The 18,106-nt window shown below is 56.5% G+C and overlaps 1 long non-coding RNA gene and 10 other non-coding genes across 12 annotated transcripts in view; all 11 read right to left on the bottom strand.

Moving 5' to 3' along the window:
- LOC122221726 overlaps positions 1–3,183 on the bottom strand; it is a 129,377-nt gene extending 126,194 nt beyond the window's left edge. The window contains exons 1-2 of one of the 2 annotated variants that reach the window (XR_006203414.1): positions 3,069–3,183; positions 1,848–1,964 (exon numbers count right to left, since the gene is read on the bottom strand). This is a non-coding gene — a long non-coding RNA (uncharacterized LOC122221726). Of the gene's footprint in view, positions 1–1,401; positions 1,646–1,847; positions 1,965–3,068 lie in introns of those variants that run through there. The other variant, XR_006203415.1, reaches the window with a different exon arrangement.
- Positions 1,711–1,791, bottom strand: LOC122223348. Its single transcript, XR_006204225.1, has one exon. It is a non-coding gene; the product is annotated as a small nucleolar RNA SNORD115 (small nucleolar RNA).
- Positions 3,184–3,532: 349 nt separating the features above from the next.
- On the bottom strand, positions 3,533–3,613 carry LOC122223356. The gene has a single exon (XR_006204233.1). It is a non-coding gene; the product is annotated as a small nucleolar RNA SNORD115 (small nucleolar RNA).
- A 1,726-nt stretch (positions 3,614–5,339) lies between these two features.
- On the bottom strand, positions 5,340–5,420 carry LOC122223355. Its single transcript, XR_006204232.1, has one exon. It is a non-coding gene; the product is annotated as a small nucleolar RNA SNORD115 (small nucleolar RNA).
- A 1,728-nt stretch (positions 5,421–7,148) lies between these two features.
- On the bottom strand, positions 7,149–7,229 carry LOC122223360. The gene has a single exon (XR_006204237.1). It is a non-coding gene; the product is annotated as a small nucleolar RNA SNORD115 (small nucleolar RNA).
- A 1,718-nt stretch (positions 7,230–8,947) lies between these two features.
- LOC122223341 lies at positions 8,948–9,028 on the bottom strand. The gene has a single exon (XR_006204218.1). It is a non-coding gene; the product is annotated as a small nucleolar RNA SNORD115 (small nucleolar RNA).
- A 1,712-nt stretch (positions 9,029–10,740) lies between these two features.
- LOC122223349 lies at positions 10,741–10,821 on the bottom strand. The gene has a single exon (XR_006204226.1). It is a non-coding gene; the product is annotated as a small nucleolar RNA SNORD115 (small nucleolar RNA).
- Positions 10,822–12,523: 1,702 nt separating this feature from the next.
- LOC122223353 lies at positions 12,524–12,604 on the bottom strand. The gene has a single exon (XR_006204230.1). It is a non-coding gene; the product is annotated as a small nucleolar RNA SNORD115 (small nucleolar RNA).
- Positions 12,605–14,351: 1,747 nt separating this feature from the next.
- LOC122223347 lies at positions 14,352–14,432 on the bottom strand. Its single transcript, XR_006204224.1, has one exon. It is a non-coding gene; the product is annotated as a small nucleolar RNA SNORD115 (small nucleolar RNA).
- Positions 14,433–16,164: 1,732 nt separating this feature from the next.
- LOC122223359 lies at positions 16,165–16,245 on the bottom strand. Its single transcript, XR_006204236.1, has one exon. It is a non-coding gene; the product is annotated as a small nucleolar RNA SNORD115 (small nucleolar RNA).
- A 1,736-nt stretch (positions 16,246–17,981) lies between these two features.
- LOC122223352 lies at positions 17,982–18,062 on the bottom strand. The gene has a single exon (XR_006204229.1). It is a non-coding gene; the product is annotated as a small nucleolar RNA SNORD115 (small nucleolar RNA).
- Positions 18,063–18,106: the final 44 nt, after the last annotated feature.

The raw sequence follows: 18,106 nt of genomic DNA, 5'->3' as shown, positions 1-18,106 counted from the left end.
ACGTGACTCTGTCTTCACTCCTTCAAATCCACATGAGGATTTGTGAAGAGGGTTTGTGAAGTGTGGGTTGGTCATTTGGACCCCTAGTTCCAGGCCTATTCCAGATGCTGGAAAAACTTCCCTCCATGTGCCAGGTGGGATTTCAGTCCGGGCACAGGATCTGTGCAGAGAGTGACAGCTCAAGAATGACAAGCTCCTTCCCCATCAGACCTCACCTTGTGGCAATCAGACAAGATCAGAATCCGTGGGTCTGGGACTGCATCCATGATGCCAGACAAAACCATGGAATGGCAGTAGGGAAGGGTGCAGAGTGGGGCCAAGGCCCTCAGCCTCTGTGGTTCCACTGGACACCAGGGAAATCAGGGCCACACAGGAGTCTGAGCATAGAGTCTGCAACATCAGGCACAAGGCCAGCCACACAGGTCTACTCCTAGCGTGATTGGGACACCACTTGGTGGGCTGTTGGCAGGCATAATACTGGGCATTGGATTGCAGAGACTGGCCATGGGCTTTGCCAGGAATGGGCAGGCATAGTGTCCTGGAAAGGGCCATGGCCACTACCCCAGGGACCCAAGAAATAGATTCCTTGCGTGCTCAGGGGCTTGGCGTGCATTCCACAACCCTCCACCACCGTCCCCAAACAGCGCTGCTCCATGTATCCCATTGGGACACCTAATCTCTTCCGGTATTTGAGCTTAGGGATAGTGCAGGGAAAGGGGCTACCACGGTTCCCAAGCAATGTCAACATAATTGGGAATTAAATGCACAAGACAACAACCTGACATTGACGTGTCTTGAGACACCCATTGAAGTGCGACTGTCATGCAAAGCCCCAACAGAGTGGGGGAAGTCCTAAGGGCCTCACAAGGATAGAAATTCAGAAGATGGGGCCAAGGTGAAGACCCTGGGGCCAAGAGCCCCATGCCACTCAGGGTCCGGACCAAGCTGCAGGCATTTTTCTAATACCATCCACCCGTTATGCCAAAGCTGTCTAGTGTCCAGCCAAGTAGCCCCAGCCAGGGCCCCTTCCTCCAATGCCCACTGCATGATATTTGGGCGGACCACTTCAATGCAGATCACACTGGCCATCAGCAATGAACACCGCAGCACCTTGCAGTGCCTTCTAATGCCTCAGTGATTCTGCCATCCACCAGAGTGCCATCCCACACTGGAAAACGTGGCCCATGGGCCGTAAGTAAGAGGATCCTGCAGGGGACCGTGGCATCCCTTGCAGGTGTCACGGGTGACCTGTTTTTTCCAGACAGCCTACTGCACAGGGCAGACATTCAGGGACACACTCTCTGGGACGATGACAGAGCCCCAGTCCCACAAGATGGCTGGCATTGCCCTGAGGGCAGCCTCGCGAATTGGCAAAAGGGCACTGGGTCTCTGGGTACTCACACAGGCATCCACTCTCTTCCCATGGTGGGCTCAATGGCAAGACCCTAGTCACCAAGATGACTTCCCACTGAAAGACACCAGGACACCGAAGGGGCTTAGTTGGGTTCCCAGGGATGAGTCCCAGGAAACACTAATAATGGGCACACAATGCCCCAGGGTGGGAGCACATCTTAGTAATGCAGAGGTCCAGACCAGGGAGACCCCCACTGGGGAGCCTCGAGGAATCAGTCACCTCGAGCCCCAGGCTCCAGTGCTATGCCAGGGCCACAGGAGTCCCCAGGATCCCACCTAAGTGGGGTACCTTCTAGTGGGCCTCAGCATAATCCTATTGAGCATAATTGTTAGGTCATCATCTGTCTTTGAGACCATATGAGTTCTCATCATTGACCCAACCAAGGCAGTCCCCACCTGCCTCTGACCTTTATCTGCCAGCTCAACATGCTTACCAGAGAGGGTTTGTGATGCACTGGGTGGACATGAGGGCCCCTGGCTCGAGGCCTGTTCCCAAAGATGGGCCAAACTCCCCTCGTGTGCCAGGTGAGAGCTCGGTCAGGGTGCAGGATCTGCGGAGAGAGAGGCAGCTCAGCAATGATGAACGCCTTCCCCATCAGACCTCACCTTGTGGCAGAGGGAGGGATCTCTGAACACGCAGGGCTGGGACTGCATTCATCACACCAGGAAAAATCCTGGCCTGGTGGGAAGGAAGGCGGCAGTGTGTCCCAAGGTCCTCAGCCTCTGTGGCTCCGCTGGACACATGGGAATTCAGGGCCCCACAGTGGACTGAGCATGGAGGCTGCAAAAGCAGGCACCAGGCCCCATGCACAGGTCCTCCTGCAATGTGAATGGGACACACCTTGGTGGGCCGGTGACAGGCAGAATCCCGGGCCTTGGCCCAAAGGGACCAGCTCTGCATTTTGACAGGAAGGGGTGGGCATGGGGTCATGGAAGGGCTCATGAACACTACCACGTGGATGCAATGTCAAGATCCCTTGGAAGATCAGGGCCCTGACAGGCATCCCACTAGCATCCACCACCATTTCTAAGCAGCGCTGCTCCATGGATCCCTTGGGGACACCTCATACCTTACAGTCTTTGAGATTATGGTGAGGGAAGGGTGAGGGGCCAGCACAGTTCCCCAGCGACATCAAACTCCCTGGGACTTGGGGCACAAGTCAAGAACCCCAGCGTGACCTGGCTCGTGGCACCGACATAAAGGGCCATTGTCAGGCAAAGCCCCATCCAGTTACAGGATGACCCACGGGCCCCATAAGAAAATGCGACCACCAGACGGTGCCAATGGTGAAGAACCTGGAGGCAGGAGCCCGCATGCCACTTGGGGTCTGGACCATGCTGCCAACATTTTTCAGATACCGTCTACCCATTATGCCAAAGCTGTCTAGTGTCCAGCAAGGTAGCCCCGGGCTAGGCCCCTTCCTCCAAAGACTATTGCTTTGGAGGTCTCAGAAATCTGGACTCACTGCATCTACACAGGAGGTCACATTGGCCATCTGCAATGCCCACCACAGCACATCGCGTGCGTACTAAGGCATCAGTGATTCTGACATCAACTGGAGTGCCCTCCCACACTGGGAAACGTGGCCCATGGGCCATCAAGTAAGAGGATCCCGCAAGGAACTGTGGCGTCCCTTGCAGGTGTTGTGGGTGACCTGTTTTTTGCAGGCAGCTTAATGCACAGGTCAGACGTTCAGGGACACCCCAGCCCTCTGGGGCGAGGACGAAGTCCTGGTCCCACAAGATGGCTGGCGTTGCCCTGAGGCTCCCTCGCAAGTTGTCCAAAGGGCACTGGGTCTCCGGGTACTCACACAGACATCCACTCTCTTCCCATTGTGAGCTCAATGGTGAGACCCTGGTCACCAAGGCGACGTCCCACTGAAAGACACCAGGACACCAAGGGAGCTTAGTTTGCTTTCCACGGATGCGTCCCGGGAAGTAGTAGTGATGGGCAAAACGCCCCAGGGCAGGAGCACGTTTTAGGCATGTGGAGGCCCCGAGACAGGGGAAAGCGCCACTGGGAGCCTTGAGGGATCTGTCCCCTTGAGCCCCAGGGGCCAGTGCTACACCAGGGCCTCAGGGGTCAACAGGATCCCGCCTCAGTGTGGTGCCCTCCACTGGGACTCAGCATAATCCTATTGAGCATAAGTTTTAGGTCATCAAATATCTTCGAGACCATATGAGTCCTCATCATTGCCCCAACCAAGGCAGTCCCTACCAGCCTCTGCCTTCTACCCGCCAGCTCAACATGCTTACCAGAGAGGGTTTGTGATATGCAGGGTGGCCATAGGGGCCCTTGGCTCGGGGCCTGTTTCCGAAGATTGGCCACACTCCCCTCCGTGCGCCAGGTGAGATCTCGGTCGTGGGGTGGGACCTGCACAGAGAAAGGCAGCTCAGTAATTACAAGCACCTTCCTATGAGACCTCTTTTGTGGCAATGAGAGGGATCCTAGAATTCCCAGGATTGGGATGGCATTCATGAAGCCAGCAAAAATCCTCGCCTGGCGGGAAGGAAGTTTGTAGCGTGTCCCCAAGGCTGTCAGCCTCTGTGGCTCCATGGGACACCGGGAATTCAGGGCCTCACAGGAGTCTGAGCATGGAGATTGCAACACCAGGCAACAGGCCCCATGCACAGGTCCTCCCACAAAGTGATTGGGAAACAGCTTGGCGGGCTGGTATCAGGAACAAGCCCGGGCCTTGGCTGGCAGGGACTGGCCCTGCATTTTGCCAGCAATAGGCAAGCATGGGGCCCAGAAGGGCCCATGGATGCTACCACACAGAGGCAATGCCAAGATCCCTTGGGGGATCAGGGCCCTGAAGGGCCTCCCACCAGCATCAAACAACGTCACCAACCATCGCTGCTCCAAGGCTCCCGTGGGGACACCTCATCCCTTCCCGCCTTTGAGATTACAGTGAGGGAAAGGTGAGGGGCCAGCACACTTCCCCAGTGACTTCAAACTCACTGGCACTTGGGGTCACAAGTCAAGAACCCCAGAGTGCCCTCGCTCATGGCACCAACCAAAGGACCACTGTCAGGCAATTCCCATCCAGCTGCAGGACGACCGACGAGCCCCATATGGACACGTGACCACCGGGGGGGGGGGGTCAATGGTGAAGAACCCGGGGCCAGGAGCCCACATGCCACTTGGGTTCCAGGCCACAATGCACACATTTTTCAGATACCATCTACCCGTTATGCCAAAGCAGTCTAGTGTCCAGCCTCATAGCTCCGGGCCCGGCTCCTTCCTCCAAAGCCCATTGTGTGAAATTTGGGTGCACCACTTCCATGCAGGAGGTCGCTTTGGCAGACTGCAATGCCCACGGCAGCACCATGCGTGCCTACTAAGATATCAGTGATTCTGACATCAACCAGAGCACCCTGGGAAATGAGGCCCATGGGCCTTCAAGTAAGAGGATCCCACAGGGACCGTGGCATCCTTTGCAGGTATCGCGGGTGACCTGTTTTCTCCAGACAGCTTAGTGCACAGGGCAGAAATTCAGGGACACGCCAACCATCTGGGGCAAGGACAAAGCCCGAGTCCCACAAGTTGGCTGGTATAGCCCTGAGGGCGTCCTCGCCAATCAGCCCAAGGGCACTGGGTCTCTAGGTACTCACACAGGCATCCACTCTAATCCCATGGTGGCCTTAATGGCGAGACCCTGCTCACCAAGACGACGTTCCACTGAAAGACACCAGGACACTGAGGGAGCTTAGTTGGGTTCCCAGGGATGAGTCCCGGGAAGCACTGGTAATTGGCACACAATGCCCCAGGACGGTAGCATGTCTTAGGCGTATGGAGGCCCAGAGACCAGGGAAAGCCCCACTGGGGACCCTCGAGGGATCGGTAGCCTCAAGCCCCAATTGCCAGTGCTACGTCATGGCCACAGTGGTCCCCAGGATCCCGCCTAAGTGGGGTGCCCTCCAAAGGGCCTTAGTGTAATCCTATTGAACATAATTTTTAGGTCATTAACTGTCTTCGAGGCCATATGAGTTCTCATCATTGGCCCAACCAAGGCAGTCCCCAAATGTCTCTGCCTTCTAACCACAGCTCATCATGCTTACTAGAGAGGGCTTGTGATGGGCAGGGTGGCCATGAGGGCCCCTGGCTCGGGGCCATTTCCAAAAGACAGGTTAAACTTCCTTCCATGCACCAGGTGGGATCTCAGTCGGGGCGCGGGATCTGTGTAGAGAGAAGCAGCTCAGCAATGACAAACACCTTCCCCATCAGACCTCACCTTGAGGCAATGGGAGGGATCTCAGAATGCACGGGGCTGGGACTGCATTCATGATGCAATCGTGCAATCCTGGCCTGGCCGGAAGGAAGGCTGCAGCATGTCCACAAGGCCTTAGGCCTCTGTGGCTCCACTGGAAATAAGGGAATTCAAGCCCCACAGGAATTTGAGTATGGAGGCTGCCCAGCAGGCACCAGGCCACAATCACAGGTCTTCCTGCAGTGTGATTGGGACAGACATTTGCGGGTCGGTAGCAGGCAGAATCCCAGGCCTTGGCTGGCAGGGACCGGCCCTGCATTTTTCCAGGAATGGGCAGATATGGGGCCCTGGATGATCCCACAAACGCTACCACACAGACGCAACACCAAGACCCCTTGGGGGAACAGGGCCCTGACAGGCATCCCACCAGCATCCAACACTGTCTCCATCAGCGCTGCTGCATGGCTCCCATGGGGACACCTCATCCCTTCACGTCTTTGAGATTATAGTGAGGGAAAGGTGAGGGGCCAGCACGGTTCCCCAGCGTCTTCAAACTCACTTGGATGTGGGGTCACAAGTGAAAAACCGCAGTGTGCCCTGGCTTGTAGCACCGACCAAAGAGCCATAGTCAGACAAAACACCATCGATCTGTGGGACAACCCACGGAACCCATAAGGACACACGACCACCAGACGGTGCCAATGGTAAAGAACCTGGGGGCTGGAGCCCGCATGCCACTTGGGGTCTTGACCATGCTGAGAGCATCTTTCAGATTCCGTCTACCCATTATGCCAAAGCTGTCTAGTGCCACTCAGGTAACCCCGGGTTCGGCCCCTGCCTCTAAAGCCCATTGCATGGAATTTTGGCACACCGCTTCCATGCAGGAGGTCACAGTGGCTGTCTGCAATGCCCACCGCAGCACGTCGCTTGCCTACTAAGGCATCAGTGATTCTGACATCAACCGGAGCACCCTCCCACACTGGGAAACATGGCCCATTGTCTGTCAAGTAAGAGGATCCTGCAGGGAACCATGACATCCCTTACAAGTGTTGTGGGTGATATATTTTTCCAGACAGCCTAGTGCACAGTGGAGACGTTCAGGGACACGCCAGCCCTCTGGTGCCAGGAGGAAGCCCCAGTCCCACAAGATGGCTGGCTTTGCCCTGAGTGCTCCCTCGCAAATCGGCCCAAGGGCACTGGATCCCAGGTACTCACACAAGCACCCATTCTCCTCCCATGGTGGGTTCCATGGCGAGACCCTGGTCACCAAGACGACATCCCACTGAAAGAAACCAGGACACCGAAGGAGCTTACTTGTTTTCCCAGGGATGAGTCTCGGGAAGCACTAGTAATGGGCACACAATGCCCCAGGGCAGGAGCACATCTTAGGTGCTTGGAGGCCCAGACCAGGGAGAGCACCACTGGGGAACCTCAAGGGATTAGTCGCCACGAGCCCCAGGATCCAGTGCTATGCCAGGGTCACAGGGGTCCACAGGATCCTGCCTTAGTGTGGTGCCCTTCACTGGGACTTAGCATAATTCTAATGAGCATAATTTGTAGGTCATCATCTGTCTTCAAGACCATATGAGTTCTCATCATTGACCCAACCAAGGTACTCCCCTCCCACCTCTGCCTTCTACCCTCTAGCTCAACATGCTTACCAGAGAGGTTTTGTGATGTGCAGGGTGTACATGGGGGCCCCTGGCTTGAGGCTTGTTCCAAATTATGGGCCAAACTCCCCTCCGTGAGCCAGGTGGGATCTTGGTCGGGGCGCAGGATCTGCGAGGAGAGAGGCAGCTCAGCAATGACAAACACCTTCCCCATGAGACCTCATCTTGTGGCAATGGGAGGGCAGGGCTGGGACTGCATTCATGACACAGTCCTGCAATCCTGGCCTGGAGGGAAGGAAGGCTACAGTGTGTCCACAAGGCCCTCAGCCTCTGTGGCTCAACTAGAAACAAGGGAATTCAGGGCCCCAGAGGAGTCTGAGCATGGAAGCTGCAACAGCAGTCACCAGGGCACATGCACATGTCCTCCTGCAGCATGATTGGGACAGACCTTGGTGGGTCGGTGGCAGGCAGAATCCCGGATTTTGGCTGGCATGGACTGGCCCTGCGTTTTGCCAGGATGGGCAGGCATGGAGACACAGAAGGAACCATGAACCCTACCACACAGACGCAACACCAAGATCCCTTGGGAGAACAGGGCCCTGACGGGCATCCCACCAGCATCCAACACTGTCTCCCTCAGCGCTGCTCCATGGCTCCTGTGGGGACACCTCATCCCTTCCCGTCTTCGAAATTACGGTGAGGGAAGGGTGAGGCTCCAGCATGGTTCCCCAGCAACTTCAAAATCACTGGGTCTCCGGGTCACATCAAGAACCCCACTATGCCCTGCCTTGTGGCACTGACCAAAGGGCCATTGTCAGACAAAACCCCATTCGGTGGTGAGGTGGCCCCTGGGGCCCATAAGGACACACGACCACCAGACGGTGTCAATGGTGAAGAACCCAGGGGCAGGAGCCCGCATGCCACTCGGGGTCTTGACCATGCTGAGAGCATCTTTCAGATACCGTCTACCCATTATGCCAAAGCTGTCCAGTGTCCTTCCAGGTAATCTTGGGCCCAGCCCTTGCCTCCAAAGCCCATTTCGTGAAATTTGGGTGCACCGCTTCCAAGCACGTGGTCACATTGGTCACCTGCAATGCCCACCGCAGCACGTTGTGTGCCTACTAATGCATCAGTGATTCTGACATCAACTGGAGTGCCCTCCCACACTGGGAAACGTGTCCCATGGTTCTTCAAGTAAGAGGATCCTGTGGGGGACCATGGCCTCCCTCACCGGTGTCGTGGGTGACCTGTTTTTTCACACAGCCAAGTGCACAGGTCACACTTTCAGGGACACACCAGCCCTCTGGGGCGAGGATGAAGCCCCAGTACCACAAGATGGTTGGCGTTGCCCTGAAGGCTGCCTCACCTATCGGCCAAAGGTCACTGGGTATCCGGGTTCTCACACAGGCATTCACTCAGGTCCCATGGTGGGCTCAATAGAAAGACCATGGTCACCCAGACAACGTCCCACTAAAAGACACCAGGACACCAAGGGAGCTTAGCTGAGTTCCCAGGGATGAGTCCCAGGAAGTACTAGTAACGGGCACGCAGCACCCCAGTGCAGGAGCATGACTTTCACGCGTGGAGGCCTAGAGACTGGGGAGGGCCCACAGGGGAGCCTCAAGGGATCCGTCACCTCGAGCTCCAGGTGCCAGTGCTCTGCAAGGCCCAAAGGGATCCCCAGGATCCCGCCTCAGTGCTGTGCCTTCCACTGGGCCTCAGCGTAATCCTATTGAGCATAATTTTTAGGTCATCATCTGTCTTCGAGACCATATGAGTTCTCATCATTGACCCAACCAAGGCAGTCCCCACCCGCCTCTGCCTTCTACCTGCCAGCTCAACATGCTTATCAGAGAGGGTTTGTGATGCACAGGGAGGCCATGGGGGCCCTGGCTTTGGGCCTGTTCTGAAGATGGGTCAAATTCCCCTCCGTTTGCCAGGTGGGATCTCCGTCGGGGTACGTGATCTGCACAGAGTGAGGCAGGTAAGCAATGACAAATGCCTTCCCATCAGACCTCACCTTTTTCCATGGAAGGGACCTCAGAATGCTTGGGTCTGGGACTGCATTCATGACATAATCCTGCAATCCTGGCCTGGCGAGAAGGTAGGCTGTAGCATATCCACAAGGCCCTAAGCCTCTGTGGCTCCACTGGAAACAAGGGAACTCAAGCCCCACAGGAGTCTGAGCATGGAGGCTGCCACGGCAGGCACTAGGCCACACGCACAGGTCCTCCCACAGAGTGATTGGGACAGACCTTGGCAGGTTGGTGGCAGGCAGAATCCCCAGACTGGGCTGGCAGGAAACAGCCTTGCGTTTTGCCAGGAATGGGTTGTCATGGGTCCAAAGAAGGGCCCGCGAACGCTACCACGCAGATCCCTTGGGAGAACAGGGCCCTGACGGGCATCCCACCTGCATCCAACACTGTCTCCATCAATGCTGTTCCATGGCTCCCTTGGGGACACCTCATCCCTTCCCGTCTTTGAGTTTACAGTGAGGGAAGGGTGAGGGGCCAGCACGGTTTTCAGGCGCCTTCAAACTCACTGGGACTCAGGGTCACAGGTAGAGAACCCCAGCGTGCCCTGGCCTGAGGCACCGACCAAAGGACCATTGTCAGAGAAGGCCCCATACAGCTGCCGGATGACCCCTGGGGCCCATAAGGACACACGACCACCAGACGGTGCCAATGGTGAAGAACCAAGAGGCAGGAACCCGCATGCCACTCGGGGTTGGGCTACGCTGCCAGCATTTTTCAGATAGCATCTACCCGTTATTCCAAAGTTGTCTATTGTCCATTCAGGTATCACCATGCCTGGCCCCTGCCTCCAAAATCCATTTTGTGAAATTTGGTTGCACCGCTTCCACGCAGGAGGTCACATTGAGGGTGTGCAATTCCCACCACAGCATCTCGTGTGCTTAGTAAGGCATCAGTGATTCTGACATCAACTGGAGTGCCCTCCCAGACTGGGAAATGGGGCCATGGGCCGTTAAGTAGAGGATCCCGCAGGGGACGGTGGCATCCCTTGCAGGTGTCGCGAGTGACGTGTTCTTTCCAGACAACCTAAGGCACAGGGCAGATGATCAGTGACACGTCAGCCTTCTGGGGCGAGGACAAAGCCCCATTCCTGCAAGATTTCTGGCGTTGCCCTGAGTGCTGCCTCACCAATTGGACCAAGGACACTGGGTCTCTGGGTACTCACATGGGCATCCACTCTCTTCCCATGGTGGCCTCAATGGTGAGACCCTGGTCACTAAGACGACTTCCCACTGAAAGACACCAGGACACCGAGGGAGCTTAGTTGGGTTCCCAGGGATGAGTCCTGGGAAGCACTAATAATAGGCACATAACACCCCAGGGCGGGAGCACATCTTAGTAATGTGGAGGCCCAGACCAAGGAGAGCCCCACTGGGGAGCCTCAAGGGATCGGCAACTCGAGCTCCAGGTGCCAGCACTATTCCGGGGCCACAGGAGTTCCCAGGATCCCGCCTCAGTGCGGTGACCTCCATTGGACCTCAGCATAATCCTATTGAGCATAATTTTTAGGTCATCATCTGTCTTTGAGACCATATGAGTTCTCATCATTGACCCAAGCAAGGCAGTCTCCACCTGCCTCTGTCTTCTACCCGCCAGCTCAACATGCTTACCAGAGAAGTTTTGTTATGGGCAGAGTGGCCATGGAGGTCCCTGGGTCATGGCCTGTTCCCAAAGATGGGCCAAACTCCCCACTGTGCTCCAGGTGGGATCTCGGTCACGGCACGGGATCTGCACAGAGAGAGGCAACTCAGCGATGACAAAACGCCTTCCCATCAGACCTCACCTTGTGGCAATGGGATGGATCTCAGAATGCATGGTGCTGGGACTGCATTCATGATGCAATCCCACAATCCTGGCCTGGTCGGAAGGAAGGCTGCAGCATTTCCACAAGACCCTCAGCTTCTGTGGCTCCAGTGGAAACAAGGGAGTTCAAGCCCCACAGGAATCTGTGCATGGAGGCTGTCACAGCAGGCACCAGGCCACAAGCACAGGTCCTCCCAAATCCTTATTGCGACAGATGTTGGCGGGGCAGTAGCAGGCAGAATCCCGGGCATTGGTTGGCAGGGACTAGCCCTGTGTTTTGTCAGGAATGGGCCCACGAATGCTACCTGCAGACGCAACACAAGATCCCTTGGGGGAACAGGGCCCTGAAAGTCATCCCACCAGCATCCAACACTGTCTTCATCAGCAGTGCTCCATGGCTCCCATGGGGACACCTCATCCCTTCCTGTATTTGAGATTATGGTGAGGAAAGGGTGAGGGACCAGAATGGTTCCCCAGTGCCTTCAAACTCACTGGGACTCAGGGTCACAAGTCAAGAACCCAAGCATGCCCTGGCTCATGGCACCGACCAAGGGCCATTGTCAGACAAAACCCCATCTAGTTGCAGGATGACCCACGGGCCCCATAAGGACATGCAACCACCAGACGGTGCCAATGGTGAAGAACCCGGGGGCAGGAGCCTGCACACTACTCCGGGTCAGGGTCACACTACCAGCATCTTTCAGATACCTTCTACCCATTAAGCTAAAGCTGTCTAGTGTCCATCAAGGTAACTCCTGGTCTTCCCCCTACCTCCAAACCCATTGCGTGAAATTTGTGTACATCACTTCCATGCAGGAAGTCACATTGGCTATCTACAATGCCCACCACAACACGTCGCTTGCCTACTAATGCATCAGTGATTTTGACATCAACTGGAGCACCCTCCCACACTGGGAAACGTGGCCCATGGCCATCAAATAAGAGGGTCTCGCGCAGGATCATTCCATCCCTTGCAGGTGTTGCAGGTGACCTGTTTTTTCCAGACAGCCTAGTCCACACGGGAGTTGTTCAGGGACACGCCAGCCCTCTGGGGTGAGGACGAAGCCCCTGTCCTACAAGATGGCTGGGGTTGCCCTGAGGGCTCCCTCGCCAATCGACCCAAGGGCACTGGATCTCCTGGTACTCACACAGGCGTCCACTATCGTCCCATGGTGGGCTCAAGTGGGATCCTGGTCACCATGGCGACGTCCCCCTGAAAGACACCAGGACACCGAGGGAGCTTAGCTGGGTTCCCAGGGATGACTCCTGGGAAGCATTAGTAATGGGCACAAATACCCAAGGGCGGGAGCATGTCTTTGGCGTGTGGGGGCCCAGACCTGGGAAAGCCCCACTGGGGAAACTACAGGGATCGGTCGCCTCGAGCCCAGGTGCCAGCGCTACGCCAGGGCCACAGGAGTCCCCAGGATCCCGCCTCAGTGCTGTGCCCTCCACTGGGCCTCAGCATAAACCTATTGAGCATAATTTTTAGGTCATCATCTGTCTTCGAGACCATATGAGGTCTCATCATTGATCCATCCAAGGCAGTCCCCTCCCGCCTCTGCCTTCTACCCTCCAGCTCAACATGCTTACCAGAGAGGTTTTGTGATATGCGGCATGGCCATGGGGGCCACTGGCATGAGGCTTGTTCCTGAAGAAGGGCCAAACTCCCCTCTGTGACCCAGGTGGGTTCTTTGTTGGAGCACAGGATCTGCACAGAGAGAGGCAGCTCAGCAATGACAAAACACCTTCCCCATCAGACTTCACCTTGTGACAATGGGAGGGATCCCAGAATGCGCAGGGCTGGGACTGCATCATGACGTAATCCTGCAATCCTGGCCTCTGGGAAGGAAGGCTGAAGCATGTCCACATGGCCCTCAGCCTCTGTGGCTCCACTGGAAACAAGGGAATTCAAGCCCAACAGGTCTCTGAGCATGGAGGCTGCCACAGCAGGCACCAGGACACAAGCACAGGTCTTCCTGCAGCATGACTGGGACAGACCTTGGGGGGTCAGTGGCAGGCAGAATCCCGGGCATTTGTTGGCAGGGACAGGTCCTGCGTTTTGCCAGGTTGGCAGGGACAGGTCTGCAATGGGCAGACATTGGGCCCCGGAAGGTCCCACGAACGCTACCACACAGAGGCAATGCCAAGATCCCTTGGGGAATGAGGGCCCTGATGGCATCCCACCAGCATTCAACACTGTCTCCATCAGCACTGCTCTATGGCTCCCGTGAGGACACCTCATCCCTTCCCGTCTATGAGATTTCCGTGAGGGAAGGGTGAGGGGCCAGGATGCTTCCCCAGTGCCTTCAAACTCACTCGGATGCGGGGTCACAAGTGAAGAACCAAAGCATGCCATGGCTCGTGGCACTGACCAAAGGACCATAGTCAGACACAACCCCATACAGCTGCGGGACGACCCACCGGCCCCATAAGGACACATGACCACCAGAAAGTGCCAATGGTGAAGAACCCGGGACGCAGGGGCCCACATGCCACTTGGGGTCTGGACCACGCTGCGAGCAACTTTCAGATACCGTCTACCTGTTATGCCAAAGCTGTCTAGTGTCCACTCAGGTTACCCCGGGACTGGCCCCTGCCTCTAAAGCTCATTGCGTGAAATTTCGGTACACCGCTTCCACGCAGGAGGTCACATTGGCCATCTGCAATGCCCACTGCAGCATGTCGTGTGCCTAATAAGGCATCAGTGATTCTGACATGAACCGGAGTGCCCTCCCATAATGGGAAACGTGGCCCATGATCCATCAAGTAAGAGGATCCCATGGGGGACCATGGCATCCCTTACAGGTGTCGCAGGTGATGTATTTTTGCAAACAGCCTAGTGCACAGGGGAGACGTTCAGGGACATGCCAGCCCTCTGGTGCCAGGAGGAAGCCCCAGTCCCACAAGATGGCTGGTTTTGCCCTGAGGGCACTCTCGCCAATAGGCCCAAGGGCACTGGATCTTTGGATACTCACACAGGCATCCATTCTCCTCCCATGGTGGGCTCAATGGTGAGACCCTGGTCATCAAGACGACGTCCCACTGAAAGACACCAGGACACCGAAGGAGCTTAGTTGTTTTCCCAGGGATGAATCCCGGGAAGCACTAGTAATGGGCACACAATGGCCCAGGGTGGGAGCACTTCTTAGGCTCTCGGAGGCCCAGACCGGGGAAAGCCCCTGGGAGCCTTGAGGGATCAGTCGCCTCGAGCACCAGGATCCAGCTCTATGCTAGGGCCACAGGGGTCCCCAGGATCCCGCCTCTGTGCGGTGCCCTCCACTGGGCCTCAGTGTAATCCTATTGAACGTAATTTTTGGGTCATCATCTGTCTTCGAGACCATATGAGTTCTCATCATTGACCCAACCAAGGCAGTCCCCACCCACCTCTGCCTTCTACCTTCCAGCTCAACATGCTTACCAGTGAGGGTTTGTTATGCACAGGGTGGCCGTGGGGGCCCTTGGCTCTGGGCCTGCTCCTAAAGATGGGCCAAATTGCCATCCATGCTCCAGGTGGGATCTCGGTCACGGCGCGGGATTTGCACAGAGAGAGGCAGCCCAGCAGTAACAAAACACCTTCCCATCAGACGTCACCTTGTGGCAATGGGAGGGATCTCAGAATTCGCAGGGCTGGGACTGAATTCATGACACAATCCTGCAATCCTGGCCTGGAGGGAAGGAAGACTTCAGTGTGTCTACAAGGCCCTCAGCCTCTGTGGCTCCACTGGAAAAAAGGGAATTCAAGCCCCCCAGGAATCTGAGCATGGAGGCTGCCACAGCAGGACCAGGCCACATGCACAGGTCTTCCTGCAGTGTTATTGACAGACCTTTGTGGGTCAGTGGCAGGCAGAATCCTGGGCCTTGGCTGGCAGGGACCGGCCCTGCATTTTGGCAGGAATGGGCAGGCATAGGGCCCCAGAAGGGCCCACGAACCCTACCACGCAGACGCAATGCCAAGATGCCTTTGGGGAACAGGGCCCTGATGGGCATCCCACCAGTATCCAACACTGTCTCCATCAGCACTGCACCATGGTTCCAGTGGGGACACCTAATCCCTTACCATCTTTGAGATTACGGTGAGGGAATGGTGAGGGGCCAGCACGGATCCCCAGAGCCTTCAAACTCACTAGGTCTCAGGGTTACAAGTCAAGAACCCAGGCCTGCCCTGGCTCGTGGCACCGACCAAAGGGCAATTGTCAGACAAAACCCCATACAGCTGTGGGACAACCCCAGGGGCCCATAAGGACACGCGACAACCAGACAGTGCCAATGGTGAAGAACCCGGCGGCAGGAGCCTGTATGCAACTCGGGGTCTGGGCCACATTGCCAGCATTTTTCGGATACCGTCTACCCATTATGCCAAAGCTGTCTAGTCTCCATCCAGGTAACCCCCGCTAGGCCCCTGCCTCCAAATCCCATTTCATGAAATTTGGGAGCACCGCTTCCCTGCAGGTGGTCACACTGTTCGTCTGCAATGCCCACCGCAGCATGTTGTGTGCCTACTAATGCATCAGTGATTCTGACATCAACTGGAGTGCCCTCCCACACTGGGAAATGTGTCCCATGGTCCGTCAAGTAAGAGGATCCTGTGGAGGACCATGGCATCCCTTACAAGTGTCGCGGGTGACCTGTTTTTTTCCAGACAGCCAAGTGTACAGGTCAGACTTTCAGGGACACACCAGCCCTCTGGGGCGAGGACGAAGCCCCAGTGCCACAAGATGGCTGGAGTTGCCCTGAGGGCTGCCTCACCTGTAGGCCAAAGGTCAGTGGTTCTCTGGGGTCTAACACAGGCATCCACTCTCCTCCCTTGGTCGGCTCAATAGCAAGACCATGGTCACCAAGACGACATCCCACTGAAAGACACCAGGACACCAAGGGAGTTTAGTTGGGTTCCCAGGGATGAGTCCTGGGAAGTACTAGTAATGGGCATGCAGCTCCCCAAGGTGGGAGCACATCTTACACATGCAGAGGCCCAGAAACCAGGGAGAGCCCCACTGGGGAGGCTTGAGGGATAGGTCGCCTCGAGCCCCAGGTGCCAGTGCTCTGCAAGGCCCAAAGGGGTTCCCAGGATCCCGCCTCAGTGCCATGCCTTCCACTGGTCCTCAGCATAATCCTATTGAACATAATTTTTAGGTCATCCGCTGTCTTCGAGGCCATTTGAGTTCTCATCATTGACCCAACCAAGGCAGTCCCCACCTGCCTCTGCCTTCTACCCGCCAGCTCAACATGCTTACCAGAGAAGTTTTTTGATGTGCGGCATGGCCATGGGGGCCCCTGGCTTGAGGCTTTTTCCCCGACAATGGGCCAAACGTCCCTCTGTGTGCCAGGTGGGATTTCGGTGGGGGCACGGGATCTGCGTGGAGAGAGGCAGCTCAGCAATGACAAAACTCCTTCCCCTTCCGACCTCACCTTGTGGCAATGGGAGGGATCTCAGAATGCACGGGGCTGGGACTGCTTTCATGACGCAATCCTGCATTCCTGGCCTGGCGGGAAGGAAGGCAGCAGCATGTCCACAAGGCCCTTAGCCTCTGTGGCTCCACTGGAAACAAGGGAATTCAAGCACCACAGGCATCTGAGCATGGAGGCTGCCACAGCAGGCACCAGGCCACACGCACATGTCTTCCTGCAGCGTGATCGGGACAGACCTTGGCAGATTGGTGGCAGGCAGAATCCTGGGCCTTGGGTGGCAGGGACCAGCCCTGAGTTTTGCCAGGAATGGGCATGCATGGGGCCCCAGAAGGGCCCACGAATGCTACCACGCAGACGCAATGGCAAGATCCCTTGGGGGAACAGGACCCTGACGGGCATCCCACCAGCATCGAACACTGTCTCCATCACCACTGCACCATGGTTCCAGTGGGGACACCTCATCCTTTCCCGTCTTTGAGATTATGGTGAGGGAATGGTGAGGGGCAAGCATGGTTCCCCAGGGCCTTCAAACTCACTGCGTCCTGGTGTCACAAGTCAAAAACCCCAGCGTGCCCTGGCTTGTGGCACCGTTCAAAGAGCCATTGTCAGACAAGGCCCCATACAGCTGCAGGACGACCCCTGGGGCCCATAAGGACACGTGACTACCAGACAGTGCCAATGGTGAAGCACCCAGGACGCAGGAGCCCACATGCCACTCGGAGTCGGGGCCACCCTGCCAGCATTTTTCAGATACTGTCTACCCATTATGCCAAAGCTGTCTAGTGTCCATCCAGGTAACCCCGGGTCCAGTCCCTGTCTCCAAAGGCCATTGCGTGAGAGTTGGGCGCATCGCTTTCAGGCAGGAGATCACATTGGCCATCTGCAATGCCCACCACAGCACATCGCGAGCCTACTAAGGCATCAGTGATTCTGACATCAACCGGAGTTCCCACCCACACTCGGAAAGGGGCCCATGGGCAGTCAAGTATGAGGATCTCGCGGGGGTTCATGGCATCTCTTGCAGGTGTCACGGGTGACCTTTTTTTCCAGATACCCTAGTGCACAGGGGCGATGTTCAAGGACACGCATGCCCTCTGGGGCGAGGAGGAAGCCCCAGTCCCACAAGATGGCTGGCGTTGTCCTGAGGGCTCCTTCGACAATCTGCCCAAGGGCACTGGATCTCTGGGTACTCACACAGGCATCCACTTTCCTACCATGGTGGACCCAAAGGCGAGACCCTGGTCACCAAGACGACATCCCACTGAAAGATACTGGGACACCAAGGGAGCTTAGTTGGGTTCCCAGGGATGAGTCCCGGGAAGCACTAGTAATGGGCACACAACGCCCCAAGGTGGGAGCACTTCTTTGGTGCAAGGAGGCCCAGAGACTGGGAAGAGTCCCAATGGGGAGCCTCAAGGGATCAGTGGCCTCGAGCCCCAGGTGCAAGCAATATGCCAGGGCCACAGGGGTCCCCAGGATCCCGCATCAGTGCCATGCCCTCCACTGGGCCTCAGTGTAATCATATTGAGCATAATTTTTAGGTCATCATCTGTCTTTGAGACCATATGAGTTCTCATCATCAACCCAACCACGCAGTCCCCTCCTGCCTCTGCCTTCTACCCACCAACTC

Source organism: Panthera leo, chromosome B3, assembly GCF_018350215.1.
Source record: "Panthera leo isolate Ple1 chromosome B3, P.leo_Ple1_pat1.1, whole genome shotgun sequence".
NCBI classification, from domain to species: Eukaryota; Metazoa; Chordata; class Mammalia; order Carnivora; family Felidae; genus Panthera; species Panthera leo.
The sequence above is the reverse complement of the archived record's forward strand: the minus strand, read 5'-3'. Positions and strand labels throughout refer to the sequence as shown.